Here is a 5,391-nt window from a genome sequence, read left to right as displayed (position 1 = left end):
AATTTTTGTGTTGTCTATTTGTTTAATGTATGCAGTTAGGGCTACCATAGAGATGACACAAAGCACACGTACTGTGGAATTTCCATCTGTCATCCTAAGTGCTATGATTAGTTGGAAGTTGAAAGACTGTATTAAGGCTAGTAGAGAGGCACATAATGTACCCTGAAATGCAATTTCCCTGATGTATCAAAACACCTTATCACATTAAAAACATTATAAACATTTAAAAAATGAGGAGAGGGAACAGTTTCATTATCTATTCTTAAAGGTAGTGGGTGTAATGATGACTTTAAAAAAAAAAAAAAAAAAAGGGTATCATCATGTCTAAGCATTTGCAGCATGTGAGGGTGCAAAGGTGTCCCTCATAAAGTCAAATGAGCCAATTGCCTATAAGAAGGCCCAAAGTGTTGAGTTCCTTTCTACTCTAACAATGGCGTGCCCATTCTTGCATGACATTATTGATGAGGAAGCACTTGTGCTCAGGAGAGCCTTCAGGCGAGAGAGGGTCTTCAGGGACCGGTTGGACCCCCTTGCCTTCCCTGATGACCATCTGTATGAGAGGTACAGGTTTTCAGCTGATGGCATCCGCTATCTCTGCAGACTGCTGGGTCCCAGTATAAAACACCGCACAGCACGGAGCCACGCATTGACTGTGGAGCAGATGGTTTGTGTGGCCTTGCGGTTCTTTGCAAGTGGGGGCTTCCTGTATTCGGTGGGGGACTCAGAACAGCTTAACAAGGCCACAATTTGCCGCACAGTAAGGCGTGTGTGCCTTGCTATTAAGGCATTGTCTGATGTTTTCATCTCGTTCCCTGGCCACAGAAGACTCCGTGACATCAAAGAGGAATTCTATAGGATTGCAGGTGAGAGAATCTACAAATTACAAGACAACTGTTACCAGTCATAGTAGGATACTCATTACTTTGTGTTACAGGTTTCCCCAATGTCATTGGTGCACTGGACTGCACACACATAAGGATAAAGGCCCCCTCAGGTGCCCATGAGGGGGACTTTGTGAATAGGAAATCCTTTCACAGCATTAATGTTCAGGTGAATATAGCTTTTTGATATTGTCAATTGATGAAAACTGTTCATTGCTTGCAATGTGCATTGATTGGTTTAATAATCCTCATCTGTCTATAATTACAGATGGTCTGCAATGCTGACCTACTGATCAGCAATGTTGTGGCAAAATGGCCTGGCTCAGTCCATGACTCCAGAGTCTTTCGGACCTCTGTAATCTGCCAGCGCCTATCACAAGGTGAGCCACACAACCATTAATAACCACTTTTTACATCATGGCTGTGTCTAGAATGTCACTCTGTTAATGATGTTGTAATGATGAGATTTTGTGCTGACAGGTGAATTCTCTGGTGTGTTGCTGGGAGACAGGGGGTAAGCCTGCCAGCCTTTCCTCTTGACACCATTCGCTGACCCCCAGGAAGCACAGCAGGCCTATAACCATGCCCATGCCAAGACCAGGGCCAGAGTTGAGATGACCTTTGGCCTCCTGAAGGCACGCTTTCAGTGCCTTCATAAATTAAGGGTCAGCCCTTTGAGGGCATGTGACATTACTGTGGCTTGTGCTGTCCTCCACAATGTGGCCTGCCTGAGGAAGGAGAGGGCCCCCAGAGTGCCCCCAGCCATGGACTGGGACAATCCAGCAATAATCCCAGATGACGACAGTGGTCGTCTCATGAGGGAGCAATATGTGTTGAATTATTTTAGTTGATATGCATACTTTCAATTTAAGTTAAATATGTCCTGCAGTGGCAGAGGAATTTGTGTTTATTTATTTATTTTTTATTTAAATTTATTTGGCCTCTTATGATGATTGTGCTGTATACTGTGTGTATACAAGCCTGCAGGGAGGCTACTGCATCATTCGTCTGTTCATTTCATGTGTATGGATTTGTCCTGCATTTATTTCAGTGTGCAGACATGCAGGGTGTAATATATTCAGACCTTTTAATGTGTATTTATCCTTGTGTTGTATAATATACTTTGACTCTGTGCTTTCTATCTTGAAGAGTCACTGTGTCTTCAGTTTTGAAAGGAGCTGATAGTTTACCTGTTTTGATTTATCCTTATTCAATAAAGGAACATAATGTTACACTTTGTGTATATATTTATTTATATGGGATGTGTATTTTATACGACCGAGTTTTAGGGCCACATTGAGGAAGACAACAAAAGTCATAAATTTATGAGACTGATTCTTTCTGTGGAGAAGATGTATTGTCTTGCATCTTTTTAAAGTCCTGATACTTCTTTTTTAAGATAATTTTTTTGGTATTTTTCATGCTTTATTGAAAGTGACAGATAAAAAGGGGGTGACATGCGGCAAAGGGAGCACAGGCTGGATTCGAACCCGGCTCCGCCACAGCAAGGACTCAGCCTTAATGGTAACGTTCTACCAGTGTGAGCCACCGGGACACACTGAAGCCCTGATACTTCTGAAAATCTGATGCTGGCTGATGTGCCAAAAGATTAAGTATCTCCTTGTTGGTGAAACCTATACTGAAGTACAATTCCACAAAAAGCTTCACGGCCCTCATTTTAACAACTCTCAAGCCTTATAGTCTATGGGAAACTGTAAATTATCTAATGATTGCAACATCATCTAAAATAATTAATTATCCAAAATGATTGAAATGAATGATCACAAACGTTTAAATAATGACAGTGGGTCTAGTTCTATGTGATAACAATGTGTAAAGGGCAGTGGAATAACTATTGGTGTCCGTTTGTGGTGACTGCTGACTGAGATAAGGGATGAGATTAAATAGATCCTGGAACATAACCTGGTCTGGGGCAGGTTTGCTCCACAGACTAAATCTCCATGGTAACTTATACCATAACATATCCTACTGCCCCCTATCCTGCTTTTGTGCAACCGGATCACAGATAAGTTGAGCCAGGATAACCAACATATCCCGGCTTAATCCCTTATCCTAGTTTTGTGCAATAGGCCCCAGGTGTGTCTGATTATTGTTGTTGTGACAACTGAGGTCAGACACACCTGGATTAATCAGTTTGTCCAGTAATGGCAGACAGGAAACAAAGGAGCTGGCTGAAGTTCAGGAAGTAGTGCAGCTGTGCATAAAGCCAATTGTAGTTTATAAGTGGTTGACAAGTGGTGATTTTAGCTTTCTTGTACACCTGTCTTAAAATGTAAGGGAAACTGGAGCTTGGTTGAGGTGGTGGCACTGCTCGCGGCGGGCGCCGGAAAAATGTCCTTATTTTCAAATTCAGGCATGATTAGAATGTGTACAAAATTATCTCCCGGACCCCCCTAGATGGTTAGGTGCCCCCCGACTCTCATTAAATCCTGTTGGAAACACTACCTAGGTACATTACTGTCATGGTGTTACTGATGGCCTTACCTGAGCAGGTGAGATGCACATTGGTGAAACGTGGCCATGATTTTACACAGTCCCTCAGAGCAGATTCAGATTGAACACAGTCAGTGTCGATCCTCCACGCAGATTTCTCTGAGGACACCTTTCCCTTTCTCTGTGGTACAGAAACAGCAGAGCCACAGTCCAACTTTCTGCAGACAACGTCTGCTTCCTTCAGGGTCCAGTCATAGCCATCCACTGATCTCCACTCTCCCTGACGTTTCACCTCCAGTGTTCCTGCACAACGACTGTCTCCTCCCACCAACCTGACAGGATCTGAACAGAAACAAGAGAGTCATCAGTAAAAGAATAAAGTGAGTTTGATCAGAACAGAAATGACCATATGAAATGAAACCAAATCAGAGCTGCAGCTCCTCTTCTACCTGAGCAGGTGAGTCCAACAGCTCTGCCAGGTGAGCAGGTGTTTCTATCTGAGCCTGAGCTTCTACAGTTCAGGAGAGCAGACTCATTTCCTCCACACTGAAACTCTTTGGTCCACATTGTAGTCTCCACTTCTCCATAGAGCGCCCCCTGGAGGACTGAAGGAGCCCCACAGCCAAGCTCCCTGCAGACCACCTCTGCATCCTGCTGGTCAAAGTCAGCTTCACACACTGAGAACCAGCTCTGGTTATACTGGTCAGACTTCACCTCCAGTCTGCCTGAGCACAGACTGGTCCCACTCACCAGCCTGACAGAGTCTGGAGATATGAGGGAAGAGAACCAAAGAGACAAAAGACACAATTCCAACATTAGTTCATCATTAACAACAGAACACATAAAAGCATCAAACTAAATCTCCTCCAAAGATATCCTATTCTGAGCCTCTTCATCATCACACAACACTAGACATGACTGGATACATGAAGTCATGTGGAAGACAATACAATACCAGGAGGTCGCCAGAATGCCACACAGTGCCCAAAGAAATCAGCTGTTAGCTTTGTAGCCACACGGCTTCTAACAGCGAGCAGATAACCAGCTCTCATCCTGACAGTTTCCACACAGATTTGTTATTTACATTGAAACATTAGTGTGAGTTTACTGTGTCTGTTCAGATTTTACAGTTGTTATCCATTTTTGAATGCTTCCAACATGATTTCAAACAACAACACAACATCATCATCTGCATATTTCTCTGTTCTGTTCCTTCTGCTCAGGTACTAACTGAAGAACCAGCTGGTGGAAACCAGTGGCCAAGAAAGCTGTCAAGCTGAAGGAGTTCTTTCAGGCTGGTTGATGGTCGGTCCAGGGGACTCCTGCAGCAGCAGAACGGCTGGAGACAGTCTGCTGCCATTCTAGCTGCTGCATTTGAGTCAACCTGTGTACATTACTGTCATGGTGTCACTGATGGCCTTACCTGAGCAGGTGAGATTCAGGGAGGAGGAAGAGAGCAATGATGTTACACACTCCCTCAGAGCAGATCCAGACTGAACACAGTAAGGCCAGATCCTCCACACAGATCTCTCTGAGGAATCATCTCTCTGTGCTAAAGAAACAGCAGAGCCACAGTCCAAGTCTTTGCAGGCAAAGGCTGCTTCCTTCAGGTTCCAGTAAGTCTCAGCGGCCTCTACTGGTCTCCACTCTCCCTGATGTTTCAGCTCCAGTGTTCCTGCACATCGACTGACTCCTCCCACCAACCTGAGAGGCTCTGAATAGAAACAAGATAGTTATCAGCAAAGAAGTGAATTCCATAAAGACAATATAAAAATTAAACTTAACTCCAAGTTCTTCTTTAATTTAAAGTTCCTTCAATTTCTTTCTGATTTTGTCTGTGTACCTGTTGAGCTGTGTTGTCCTTCAGCCTGGTGTCCTGAGGAGACCAACAGAAGATAAATATCAGAATAAAGCAGCATGATCAGATTGTCCGTCCTCTCAGTGAAGTAGGTTCAGAGTGGCAGGAAGTGAGCCTGTTACGTCACAATTCTGCAATAAAATGTTATATGAACGACCACACCTGTTTTATATAATTTTTTAGTATTATAATTTGAAG

General features: G+C 43.6%; 1 pseudogene; it reads left to right on the top strand.

The window, feature by feature from the left end:
* Positions 1-430: 430 nt before the first annotated feature.
* On the top strand, positions 431-1,732 carry LOC131992324 (putative nuclease HARBI1; annotated as a pseudogene).
* Positions 1,733-5,391: the final 3,659 nt, after the last annotated feature.

The sequence above is a fragment of the Centropristis striata genome, chromosome 19 (assembly GCF_030273125.1).
Source record: "Centropristis striata isolate RG_2023a ecotype Rhode Island chromosome 19, C.striata_1.0, whole genome shotgun sequence".
NCBI classification, from domain to species: domain Eukaryota; kingdom Metazoa; phylum Chordata; class Actinopteri; order Perciformes; family Serranidae; genus Centropristis; species Centropristis striata.
This window is presented reverse-complemented; position numbering and strand designations above follow the sequence as displayed.